Genomic DNA, 14,431 nt, shown 5'->3' with positions numbered 1-14,431 from the left:
CAATTGCCTGGCACAGAGAATTCCCATCACGTTTCTTATGTATCCCAGTGGCCATAATGGCTCACCTTCAAACCCATAACCAAATCCACTCTTTTAGGAGAGAGCTGTGCATAATTCATGAACAGCATCAGTGCAGCAGTTCTCAGTGGGAAAAGTCCAAATCCTACATTAACAGTGCTGCTTTTCATCTCTGTTGCTCAGAGCTTTCCTGCCAGCCTCCAACTGACCCTGAGATAGCCCACTTGAACAGCTCAGCTCCAGAAAGATGGATGAAACCAGAGCACACAACCATACAGCCAGAGACCATCTTTCTCTGGACTTAACTCCAGGCAGTAGGACCTACAGATGTGTGAGCACATGTTACTACAAAGTACAGAACAAGAAATTGTGTGTGTGGCGAGGATGAAGATGTGAATGGGAACAATTAAGTAAGTGCAGAGGCAGAAGGAATTGTGGAAGGAGTGCAGGATTTGTGGAAGGAGTGCCTAAAGCATGGATCTTAACAGTTGTGTAGCAGTGCCATGGTCTGATACTTCTCTCTGGCCAGTGAATATTTGATTTTAACCCACCAAAATGAGGATACTTAATAGTATGGGTAGTGTATTCTGAAAATGCTTCTTAGTTTGTGACCCCTGCCAATGTATACAGAGAATCCAGGTAAGACTTGGTAGCAAGCAGTTTTAACTAAATCATCAGATGGCAATGCAGCTTTATTGCTTAAAACCTGCCTGCCCCCTGTTATGAGTGAGGGCAGCTGAGTGTGCTGCTGTAGGCTGCTGCAGAATGGGGATCCAATGTTTACAGAGGCAGTCAGCAGAGACTAAGGGTACACGTGCACCAAGACTCTGCTCTGTTCCTCAGGAGGTCCATGCTGGCTGCTCCAGTATGTTGCCTGAAGCCAGGTCCCAGGAAGCAGCACTGAAATCCCTGAACAGACCCACCCTTAGAGTGCAGCTCTGCAGCCAGAGTCCAAGCTGCTTCCAGGGAAGGTGGCTCCTCCCTGCCCTTACTCTGTGCCCATGTATTCTCAACGCCATCATCTGCCAGCCCCAGATTCATGCAACTACATGGTTGCTGGATCAGAGAACTAGTGAGATCTCCTCCTGTACATAATACAGCTTTTATTGTCAGTTTGATAGAGCTCAGCCTAACTTACCTGAAATCCCACTCAGATTTGTATGCTTTGCCTTGAGGGACAAGGGGTTGATCAAACCCCATGTCAAACTCAATACAAAGCAGGCAAAGATGACCTGTTAGCATCCCAAAGGATCACATGATGACTGTGTGAATAATAACTGAACTCATCTTGTCCCACTACCAAAATAGTTACCAAGGAAATTTGCAGATTTCTCATGTGAGTTCTCTCTGCCAGTCCCTGTCTCAGATTTCTGCTCAGGTTTTTTTAAGGCCTCTTTTGGGCTTATTTTCCTCCCTTTAACTTGTGAGAAAAAACTTAGCTTTAAGTTAAAAGGGAACTGAATAAGGTCTGTATGGCATATTTCCTCAGGTAAATAAAAAATTACAAGGGTATAGGTAAAAAATTGCAGTAAGCCCTTCTAGTGGCATCAGAACATGATTTTGAGTAGCATTTATCTGCTAATGATCCCTTAATGGTTATGTTTGGCAAATAACACAATGAGAGGAACTTAAAAATGTCTCTGCTGCTAGTTATGACTTCTGTGGTGAGAGATACAGATCTGCTTGTGTGAGTCAAAGGTAGGGTATGGGAAACATTCCAGTGACAAGAACTTGGTTTCAGATGTTTCTCATAGCCTATGGAGAAACACCAGTTATGGAAGTGTTGCATTTCATTTGACCTTGTAGGAATACAAGCTTTCACAGTTTGTGGTGGGGTTTGTGAATCTTTGTCCCTTTGCTTTAAAACACAATAGCTGGCACAGGCAGCCTTCACATTTTTGGTCTGGCTGCAGAACATGTTCAGCTGCACAACATAGCTGTGGTTTTCCTTCCTATTAAAACCAGGATATCATGTATTCAGCTCTTACATTCCTTTATTTTTGTTATGTAAAAGTGTAATGCCAGGTATTACAAGAGGCTGTCCCCAGCCTACAGCATGAAACTCCATGCTATTCAGAAACCTTCCCAGCACCATGAGGAAGTCTTGGTAGCCCTGCCAGTTACCTCCTGTATGCCACTGTCTGTCTGTTGCCACCATGGTGCTCTCACAGCCCTGGGTGAGGCTGCCAAAAGTAATTTCTTAAGCCACATACATTTACATAAAACACATGTGTGCAAGATAAATCATGGCTTTAGGCTGCCCAGAGCTGTGTTTTGGAGGAATCTTTTTCTAGTCTTTCTCTAGTTTGTTTTATAGCATTTCTGTTTTTATGGATGACTTAGCAAAGCGGGAAATCATGATTTATAAACATGGGAGGAAAGACTGGGAGCAAACACATGTAAATATAAATAAATAAAAAATAAATAAAATAAAAGTAACAAAATATAAGAATCATCTGGATACAATCCTGTGTAGTGCATTCTAGGTCAACCCTGACTGAGGGGGGAGGTTGGACCAGATGACCCACCGTGGTCCCTTCCAACCCTACCCAATCTGTGATTCTGTAAATGGAATCCTGGTGCCTCAGGACTCTGTAGGCTGTGGTACTTAAGGTGATTTTCAAAGCCATTTGCTCCATCTAGGTTACAGAGGCATTTACCTACAGACAATTGATAAGCATAATGTTGGTCACATATGTCTTGCCAGGAAGAAAATTCACATCTGCTTCTGCAATTGTTTTTGGTTTTGCTCTGTTTTCACTAACACAGGCAGCACATCCTTAGAGCACCACACTGGGCAGCACAAAGCCCTGGACTATCCTATTGCAATCCCTAGTAACAGACCATAAGCTTTGATACAAGTCTGAAAGCCCTCAGGACTGAGGATGGTCAGGCTTGCCTTGCCTGAACTCTTCCTCACCTGCCTCCAGCTCTGCTTACTTGGTTAAGTTGAGAGAGCACCTTCTCTGACTGTTCAGATGTCTGTGGCTAATGTCCTTTATTTTGTGAGACACAGAGTAACAAGCAGCTAGTCTGCCCTGAGTGAGATGCACCACAGAGAAATACAGACCTGGGGCAACAGCAGAGATCTTGAGAAGCAGGGACATGGAATGCAATGCAGAGAAGCACAGGCAAGGCATGATAAGAGATGGGGTGTAGGCTGTCACCAGAGACACTGTAGCTATAAACACTGCCCTAATGGTCAGTTAAGAAACACAGAGGCAAATCTGGAGAAAAGTGGGCTTAGGGGTAACAAAGAGAATAAAAGGTAGTATCTAACCAATGTCTAAGGTAGAATCTACAGTAAATGTGGACACAATGTGAAGCTGCAGACTGGTGAATACAGGACAGAGGTGCAAGAGCATGTTAGCAAAGGATGGCCTTGGTGGATCTTGGAAAGAGGAAGACACCATAAACATGAACATTATATTCCTTCAGAGAGGCACTCCAGGTGCTGAAGTCTCCCCCACCAACACTAGAACACAGCCACCAGCCTTTAGATCCATTGGAGCAGAGAGGGATGAGAGGGAAAAGGGGTAGAAAATAATGTGTACAACAATTTTAAATTTGATTCTTGTTTTGGGAATCACCCTCTAAGCAGAAGAACAAGGTACACAGCAACCCTCTGTCTTCTGAATTGCGGCATTATTATTGTTCTTGTAATTATTTTCTTCTAAATTTGGAACTGAGTTCCACAGAAATGTTTGTTGTACTTACATATGGCTTCAATGACTACTTCATGACTTCACAAAAAGTCTGTGAAATGCAGGCATCACAGAAAAGTCACTGACTATGGTCCTTCCAGTTGCAGGCCCCACATCTATCCTATTAGATAACTCTGAAACCGCCCATGGTCTATCCATACAGAATTGCTTCTCCATTTACAGAAAATTGAACTAGTTATTCCTCCCTCTTGACATAGAGCTTCAGTTCCTTCAGTGAATATTTATATCATCTGACTTGATATTAATATTATTAACACTATAAAATATATTATTGACATTAAGGATATATGGGGAAAATATTTTTTATGGTTACTGTTTAGCATCCAGAAATCTTGTTTCACATCTCAGCCTTAACAATTCATGAATGCATTCAGTTCCTAAAAAAGTCCCAATAGGCACAAAGAGTTCTATTGATTTCTGTTGCATTTGGGAGGTCTGGAGCCAAGGTTTTAGTGCAAGACTGCTCATGAGATGTTTTCTGGAAACAGCATAAGTGCTTTAAAGTCTAGCAGCACTTAAAGGCCACATGGGGATATTTGTATTACTACTTTACCTACTACTTTAGTAGGTAAAAGGAAAACTTCAGTGTCCAAGGCTATTGAGCTGGCTCTAAGAATGTCTCCAGCAGCTTTGGTTCAGTGTTGGCCAGAGAAGAATTTGTGAAATCAGTTTCAATTATCCAAGGTGATCCAACAAGATAATGCAGGGGTAAAACCCCCTTGCATAGTGACTAGAAATAGTCATGCAATTTTCAGTGATGAAAGTTGGGATTTGGCATTTGCCTTCTGAGCAAAGCTTTCAGGCAATTCAACCAAGTAGCCACTGATATAATAACCCAGTTATTAATTAGTCTGGAGCATGTAGAACATTGAATGCCCATACTGTGACTGCATGTTTGAGGTTTTTGATACCCAAACCCTTGGAAATTAAAAAACAGATTTGAAATCCAGTCCAGTACTGCACATGTTTTGTACACAGTCACCCTTGCCTTATAGGTGTTGGGGAGATACATCTGAGAAGTGAAACTCATTGCTGCAATTATTAGACAGCAGTGATTGAAAAACAAGGGCACCATCTTAACATCAGAGGTTTGTAGATATTAGGATCTAGCTTGCACTCTGTGTGAGATGAATAACTGAACAGAAAGTAATGCAACCTGAGTAGACTGCCAGAGTTTATCTTGTCTTCCCTCCTTCTTTTATCTAATTATTTTGTGGCTGTTATTTGTAAGTATTGATTCTTCAGTAAATGTTAATATGGAATTCTCCTCCAAGAAAAAGGTCAGAATATTAAACTATGTATTTTAGTGGTCACATAACAGGGTTAAGTGGGACTGTGATGCATTTTAAATCTACCAAAGGGAAAAATGCCATCAAAGCTAGAGGATGGGAAAGATGTCAGGAGCCCACTGAACAGATTCATTTCACTGCCTAGCCTACAGTGGCGTCTTCACTGTCCCTGTGTGTGCATGGCTGGCTTCTGTCTGTCAAATGCAGTACATGCAAAAGGTAATGCTGAACAACAGGGAAAAGTAGAATGGAAGAAACCACAGAGAAATACATAAAAGCCCATTGCTAAATAATGTCCTTTTCTAGCTGGAAAAAAGCAGTGCATGTAGCACAGTTCAGCAAAAGACTTTTCAGAGAAGTGCTGCGGTGGCTGAGCACCTCATTGCAGCCACCCTTTCCATGGAGCCTTGCACTTGAAGGGTGAGATAATCTAACCTGAAGCTCATCTGTGTCCTGCACATCACGTGCCTGGGAGTGTGACTGCAGAGCCTGACACGGACAGGCAGCCAAGGGCTGTGCGTGCGCTGGCAGGAGAGGCTGCTGCCAGCCTGTGGCTCTGCTCTCGTGTGCCAGAAACACTTAGCACAAGCATCTGATGTAGAACTCTTTTCTGTAATTCGAATATACTGTGATCTGCAGTGGAATAAATGAATCCTGCAGTACAAAGATGAGAAGGAAAACCTCTTTCTCCACAGGTGGCACAAAGCCCTCAGAACTAATTTGCATAGAACAAACTAATGAAAGATAACTCTCCACTTTTCCTCTCTTGGGCTAGGGAAAGCAAAAATAGTCAGACCACCATTAAAACTGAAATTTGTTTTAGAGATAAAACCTTTTAATATAGGAAATGAGAGGTTTTAGTGGAGATAAAACGTTTTATGTTTTGGTTTCCTGCCCTGCCACTCTTCAGTGCACAAGGCAAGCCTGTTATCTCCCACCAGTTTCCTGGGACTCTGCAGGGCCCCTAGTGACTCAGAGCAGAAGCTGCAAATCTTTCTCCAATCAGTCACCCTCAGCTGATTGCTTCTCTCCATGGCTCTGTCATCATCCATCCTGGAAATTGTCTCCCCTATCAGTGTAACACTTTATTTACCTTTGTTACATTCTGGAGAAAATTCAAGAAAGTATCTTTTTGTCTTGCTAATCCTAATAGTCACCATATTTAAACAACTAACCAACTAACCAACCAAAAAACATTGTATACTTTTCTCCACTCGGAGGTTCCAAAGTCCTTAAAATCAATGGACAGATGTCCACCAGATACAGTTTTAACCACAACAGTCGATAGGAATTTTGTTGGTGATGTTGATTAAAGAAGGAACTGAGACAGATATCTCCAGGGTGAGCTCCTCAAGTTAAAACAGTAAATTGTTTTAAAACAGAAGGTACAATTCTTGCATTGTTTTTCTGTGTTCTCAGCTTGTACTGAAAACGCAGACTGACTTGCAAGTTCCAGCATCTTCCTTTATTCATCTTTTCTACAAACTTGGGCTAAAAATAAGGCTCAAGTAAAATAGTAGCCATTTCAACCCAAGGTTAATAGCAGAGCCATAGAATGGCCAGAGAGAGTGGCATAGGCAGAAATATGGCATTCAGCTTAATTCAATCTGCTTTAGAAATAATATCTAATATTAAAAATAAACCTACACAAATCTGCTATATTTGTTTACAAACATGCTTGCACAAATCTGATTTCAAACAGATGATCAGTTCCTCATCCTCTGAGTGCAGAGCAAAACAGATGAATGTGAGAATGGATGAGTACATTTAGGCCACAGAACCCCTCTCTGATATTCCTGTATGAAGTCACGAGTCTTCCCTCATGCTGAAGGGAATTTTTCAGTACAACAACCAGGCCCTAAAAACTAACAGTAATGCTGAAAGAATCATGTCTGCAGGCTAGCAGCATGTTAACCAATAATATCAAAGAAGAGAAAAGAGAAGAGGAAAGAAAAAGTTACCATTTTATTACCAGAAAGTGCTGAAAGCCTTATCATTTTGCCTTTGGTCTTGTTGAGCCTTTTCTGAGGGGCTGGAGACCTGTCAATTAGCAGACATTTTGTTCCTGAATAGACCAGGTTTGAAAATTTGGAAAGAAAGCCCAGGAGTAGCATACAGGGAGAACTTTAGGAAATACAAATAATCTATTTATCTTAGTGGGTTCTGGCTTGCTTTCTTCCAGTGCCTATTTGGTTGCATGCCACTGGAGCAGCCTCAGGAGCCAGCACTCATCCTCTGACTGTGTTCTGAACATGGTGCTGTCCCCTCCTGGGGCTGGACTGGTCTGTTGCTGTCCATAAGACTCTTAAAGAAACCTTTCTTACATGTCTGTGGTTTTCTCAACTAATGTCATGTGTATATTTTAGGCTAAACTCTGTCTTACAAAAATGGTCCACTAAAATAAAGCTTAGCCTGCAAGTGACTTCTGCAGCTCATACACAAACCAGATTTCCTTTAGCACAACACAGTAAGACAGTCTCACATTACTGGAAGTGTCAGTCTGGACAATAACAGCACCTTCCTCAGCCACAGGTTATTCCAGCTGCTGTCCTACAGCACTCAATATGTATCTCCTGTGGCTTCAGAGTGGATGCCACAGTGGGGCCTCTTCAGTTCCAGGGCAATGTAGCAGGCTTCAGTCAAAAGCCCTTTTGAGTCAACAGCAAGACTCAGTTCATGGGTTCCAGTGGGCTAGATGTGCATCTGAGCTATTCCCTTTATAGCCAGTGACAAGAATAGGTACAGCTAAGCTATGACTCATTTTCTTCTTAAAGGATTGTGCTGGTTTGATTGTAAACTAGTAGGAGAAATGAACCCCACACAGTTACCTTAAGAGAGATTTCAGGCTGGAGTTACAGTGCAATAGAAAGATTACAATAAATCCAAGGATGCCCAGAAAACTGGTTTAAACCCACTAAGTCAGAGTACAGCCTTGCACCCTCTTGGTCAGGGTGGTGGTTACAGTCCTGTTGAAGTGATGGCTGCAGTCAAAAGCAGTGGTCTTGTAGAAGTTCTGGTCATCCTCTGGATCCATTGAGTGGTGCTAGTGATGTCCCAAGTTCCCAGTTATGTACAGTCAGGTTCAGATGGGAATGGTGGTGCCATTGTGTCCATGATGGCCCACTAGCAGAGCTGACCCCCTCAGGAAGGGTGTGACTATGCTGGTACTTCCCTGGAGGGAGTTATCACAGCTGAGTTGTTTGTGAACAAAAAGAAACATAGTCCTGCCTCTTCTCCTTTGTTTCATTTAACACCCAGCTTGTAGCCTGAGGTGTCAGATGTGCACTGGGCAGCTCCTGCAAAAGACACTTGGTTAACAGCTTGGCAGAAATTATATAGAGGGGAGTAGAATACACAGTTTGGGTTACACCCACATAGTGCAAAACTTTTCCTGTAACCAGGACAAGAAGATGTCTAAAGTATGTTTCAAAAGTACCATTTCCACTGCCTATACAGAGAGACCAGAAGACACGTGCCTATCTGGCTGACCACTGAAATTAGGTGAGATGAGTCACATTCATACAGAGTTGCCAGAGAGAAGAGCAGCCTCAAGCTACAGTACCTGGGTGAAGGCACTGCAAAACACAGGGGAGGTGTTGATGCAGTTAAGGGGCATGCATAACCCAGGCTAGGCATTTAGGAAACTCATGCAGCAGGGAATAAAACATGACATCAGGGCAGGCAGAGAGCCCAATCTGTAAAAGGGATCAACCATCACAAAATCTGTCCAGTGCCATTAGATGAAAAAGCTGGAAGAGTCAGTTCTCGCAGGGGTACCTGACAGAGGGAGGTAATGTATCTCTTTATGCAGATACCAATGTGTAGTTTATTTACCTGTCATGAGGGGTCCCAATCATCCAGGGTAGTGGAGCACTTGGCAGAGGGCACTTCTCAGACCACAAATTGAAAGGGTTTGGTAACATAACCACCATAACATCACTCAGTGCTGACTGGAGCAATGATAGAGGGCAGGTCTTGTCTCAAAGCTACATTCTGATCAGCATCCAACTCAGCCATGCCCGTCATCCCTGAAGATCTCAAGGGATCTGTGTGGTTTCACAACCCCCCACAAGTGGTTCCTCTGAGGCTGACTTGAGCTCTTCTCCCAACAAAGGAAAGTTCCAGAGAAAGCTCAGGGGGAGATGACTGCATCACAGCTTCTTCCAGCTTATTCTTCCCCTGCGGAGTTTTGGGTAATAGATCTTCACTTCCAGGGAACATGATGTATGTGATTTGGCATCAATTGACAATGGCCCATTGTGGAGCCTTGCAAGGCAGGCATTTATTCCTTAACTTTCCTTTTCTGCATGAATTGTGTGCTGTTTCCATCCAATTTGCCATATTCTTCTTGGCCCTTACTCAAGAAACCACTTTTTTTTTTTTTTTTTTTTTTTTTTAAGAATTTATCTTGAACAATTCAAGTAGTATTAACAGTTATGACCTGGATACATGTTGTCAGTAAATAATAGCATAGTAAAATATAAGACAAAATCACATTTGGATGTAAGGATACTTGAGAAAGGAAGCAGGTGTCAATTGATGACTTACAAACAAGTCATCTCATCTTTGGGCCATCTAATTTCACTGTTATACTTAAAGACAGAACAGCAGAAAGACTAAAGCTGGCCTTGAAAAGCATGGGAGTCACCATCCTGGATCCCAGCCTCCTGTTTCACTTTAGTTTGACAAGCATCCCTGCTAAATGCTTCAGAGGAAAGTACATTCTATTCTTTGGATAGAAGCAGGGTAACCTGACCTAATAAAAGAATTTATCTTCTCTTGTGCCTAGAAACCATTTTCAGACCTGAAACTTGAGTAATTGCATCACTTCCTGAAATTTGTTAGGAGAGGTTGTAATACTGAGATCAATGATGGCTCTTTATGAGAAAACTCACCAGCATGCTGTTTGGTTTTTTACCTGTTGAAACAATAATGGGGTTGTATCACACGTGCTGAACAGGACAAGACAACACTGTGGTTGTAGCCAAGGGGTGGAGAGGACATAACTAACACCTTAGCAGGTGTTTTGGTTTTTTGCCTTTTCCTCAGGCTTTAATTACTTTGCTTGTTTCATTCACATTATCCTTTTTAATTCTGATTAATTGACTGACCAAGAGTCTGTTTTCCTTTTGCAAACTTGTACAAGTAGGACTTGAACAAGGTAAATATTCAGCCAGGACAACAGACTTCTGGAAAAGTGGAGAATGGATCCTGTAATTTACTTTTCCTGCAGCATTTCATCAGCGAGCTTGTTGGCTCTTACCTTTCCTGCTGATGGGAAGCAGGGTATGTGCTAAAGTGCTTTTTAGTACCTTCTTCTCCTCCCAGACCTTCCATCTCTCCTGTGGGGGCAGCAGCACACTGTGTTCCTTAAACACCATCCAGAGGTTTCAAAATCACAGAATTGTTGATCTCTGGAGATCATTCAGTTCAATACTCTGCCAAGGCAGGGTCACCTACAGCAGGTGACACAGGAACGTGTCCAGAGAGGTTTTGAATGTCTCCAGAGAGAGAGACTCCATGACCTTACTGGGCAGCCAGTTCCAGGGCTCTGTTACCCTCAAGGTAAAGAAGTTCTTCTTCATGTTGAGGTGGTACTTCTTGTCTTTGAGTTTGCGGCCATTGCTCCTCATCCTGTCTCTGGGCACCACCAAAGACAGCCTGGCAGCATCCTCTTAGCACCTGCCTTTGAGCTATTTGTATGTGTTGGTAAGACCCCCTCTCAGCCTTCTCCAGACCAAACAGGCCCAGCTCCCACAGTTTCTCCTTATAAGAGAGGTGCTGCATCCCCACATCATCTCCCGGGCCTCTTCTGGACCCTCTGCAGTAGCTCCTTGGGTGCCTCAGACCAAAACTCCCAATTTTGTTCACAGTGCCTGGGAGCCTGGCCATCTTACAATAGCTTTTAATTTAAAAATTCTTGTTGATTTCAGCCTTTCTCCCTTAACAGCCTTGCATTTATTTACAGATTTCTTTAAGACCACATGGAGTGAAAGAAGAGGCTCCAAACCTGGCAAAAGAAGTGCTGTGTTCCCAGTTTGAAAAGGACTGATTTACCCTCTGCTCATCCACTTGGACTCTCATCTGGCTGTGCCTTCCCACTCCCCTGGCCAAGGTGGCCAGGCTGCATCTGTAAGCAGGGACAGGCCTTGTCCTAAAACCCTGGCTTGTGCCACCCTCACTGTGCCATCTCTGGCATGGCCCCTGCCATGGTTTCACCCACAGGAGACAGCACTCTCCCAGGAAAGGCTTTATGGAGGCATTGGCGAGCCCTTGCTCCCAGAAATCTGGGAGAGGAAAATTTATTTGGGGCAAGGAATGAACAAGAGGAAAGGAAGAGAGTTCAGGTGTATGGATGCAAAGCACACCATTCTGCTGGGTCTCCAGGCCTGCAAAATGGAGCTGGCATGCTTCAGTGAGCAGTGCAGATGTGACCTAGAACAAGGGCCAGAGGCTGAAGGGAGGCAGGGATGCCAGGACAAAGCTGTTGTAGGGCTCCAGCAGCCAGCTGACACTTTGCTGTCTGCAAATGGAGCTCCAGTAGCTGTTTGAGAGCAGGAGTAGGACCAGACCTCATGCTGTGACCTCTGACTGAGACCAAGGTCAGTCATGGTGTTAGTCTGAAGGGCTGAGGTTTGCATGAGAGGATAGAGAAGCTTCACTGGGCCCATTTTTTTCTCTTCCCCACATTTCTGCTTTCACAATGTTCAATTTCATTGTCATTTGGTTCTCAGGAGGGAGATTTTCCCAGGTGTCTTCTGGGAGCAAAAAGTACTGAAGGGAATAAGGACCTGATATTCTTCTATGTCTTACCCGTAGTGGCATCCTCATTTTGGGAGCTATTTGCATTACCTACCATGGAAGCTGAACTGCCTTAGACCTCATAGGCAGCTGATAGTGAAAAGTGTTCAAAACGGCTTTCCAGAAGATCCTAAATTAGAGTTACCATGGAGGCTCTCCTCTCTTCATTGAGTGCAATTAAATAGACTGTTAATTTTGGCCCTCTGAGTTTCACCTAAATTAGATGTCTGAACACAGCCTGAGTATCCATCTTGGACTGTAACTGTGGCTTGATGTTGACACCCAGCTGTCACAACTAAGTTTGTAACTCAGCACTGGTTAGGAAAGCAAAGCTGCTGAGGGTGTAAGAAAACTGTGTTCTGAATCTGTTGCCTAAGGCACCTGCTCATATTTTAAGTATCAGATATGCATGAGATGTGGAAAAGTCACAAGGAAGCATCTTGGTTCTGGATCCTCCTTAAAGAAAACCAGGAAATTAAAACTGTGCCTAAACAGGTAAAGAAAACAATATAAAAACATGTTCTTAGTTAAACATGTATAACTAAAGAAACTAGTCCTACAGCTGCACAGATACTGTGATTTTTACTGATACCATGCTAATTGAAAACAAGAAATCCTGGGTTAGAAATTAGAAGAATTCACAGCAATCTAAAATGACAATTCTTATGTTAATTTTCCTTAGTTTTTCACCTTAATGAAACTTTCAGAGCTGGAACTGTGCCAAGATTGTTTTGCTTTGTTTTGTTTAAGATAGTTGAAGGTGCTGACAGGAATATGTCACTTCTGCATGAATGGGGATTCAACATTTCTTCATCTATCACCTGACCCATGTGTTTGGAGGACAACTTAGAAATGTGGTTGCATTTTAAGTGATTTAAGTGGCCTTTTTCCCTTCATGTTACCCAAATGCTTCTTGGCTCACTCTGAGATCCACCCTTCTTAGCTGTCACTTTATTTCAATGGCCAAAGCACATGAGGATATATAAAAAATGTCAATTCTCCAAGTTGTATTTTTGCTAGTGAAGAATCAAGTTGTCTGTTGGTGAAGTGCCATCCTACCCCAGGGCTGTTCCTAGAGAGCCAGAGCTGCTGGCTTCCAGACTGTTGAGCCAAAACAGTGTTTGTACAGCCAAAACACAGAGAAGGACTGGACTCATTTGTTGGTTGTGTGGCTGTGTGCACTGACACCTCAGGCATGTGGCAGATGGTAACTAAGGCGTCTGGAAGGCCAGGTTAGCAGATCTGAGAGTAAGCAGTTCTTGAGAACAAGTTCCAAAACACAAAATCACAGCTCAGAATTTGGTATGGAATCAGAATATGGGCTGAGAAACTGTTAGATAAAGAAAATCTTCTTGTCATTTCCGGTGTGTGGGAGACTGTAAGGAGAAACTTCAAAAGTCCTCAAGCTTCTTAACTGAGCTTCTTCCCAAGCAGCAGATCTCACAGTGTGCTGTCCCTGAGACATGGTGCCTGATATAAATGACTCTTCCTCATCTTCAGGGATCTGTCCTGCTGGTATTTAGGAATGTTGCAGCAAAAATTCTAATAAACGAGAAACAAAAGGGGGGGATCTAACATGCACTGGCAAGGGTAGTACTGGCCCTTTTCTTCATGTGTCAGTTGCACTATCAGCATAGCAGGACCTACTGGTTGAGTTTTGGCCTAGCAGGATTTGGTGTTTTGGTTTATTTTCATTTCAGTGAATGGTGTCACCTTAATATAAATATCATCTTTAAAACACTGGTAATTCCTTCACCAAAACTGTAGCTAGACAGAAGGACCTTGACTAACAACTCTTACATGAGCCCTAACACCTGTCCAAAGAAACCATATCTCAAGTTGGAAGGGATCCCTGAGGAGCATTGAGTCCAAGTCCCTGCTTCTCACAGGACTACCTAAACCAGGTGACTAAGAGCATCCTCCAGACACTCCCTGAACTCAAGACTGCTTCCATGGAGAGCCTGTTCCAGTGGGCAACCACCCTTTTGTTGAAAAGCCTTTCCCTAATATTCAGTCTGAACTTTGACTAGTGCAGCTCCATTCCATTTCCCCATGTCCTATCACTGCTCCCCAAAGAGGAGATCAGCAACTCCCCTCCACTGGCCCCTGGGAGGAAGCTTTAGACTGTGGTTGAGTCACTCCTTATCCTTCTCCAAGCTGAAAAAGCCAAGTGACTTCAGCCACTGCTCATGAGTCTTGCACTTGAAACACTGTACCAGCGCCAAACCTGCTCCCACCTCAGTAAGGTATCCTAAACCTCCATGTCTATAAAATTAATGGCATCCAGCACCACTCACCTATTCCATCTTTATGTCAATATCACTTCCATTATATCTACATTTTGGATAGCATTTGATAAACTGTTCTTGGTTACAAGAATAGTCCCAGCAGACAAGCACTTATGACAAACTTTTTCCGTGCCCTGCACCCTCTACAGATCTAGAATGCTGTTTCTTTTCCATGTGACCTCATGGCATATTTTGGGGCATCAGTGCTCTGTGGTTTAATTAGTATGGCTGCTTCTCTTTCTCCCTGGGGCTGGGCTGAGGAGTGACCTGACATGATAGTGTGTCAGATCTGGGAAATTATTTCACACCC

Source organism: Haemorhous mexicanus, chromosome 1, assembly GCF_027477595.1.
Source record: "Haemorhous mexicanus isolate bHaeMex1 chromosome 1, bHaeMex1.pri, whole genome shotgun sequence".
Taxonomy (NCBI): domain Eukaryota; kingdom Metazoa; phylum Chordata; class Aves; order Passeriformes; family Fringillidae; genus Haemorhous; species Haemorhous mexicanus.
This window is presented reverse-complemented; position numbering follows the sequence as displayed.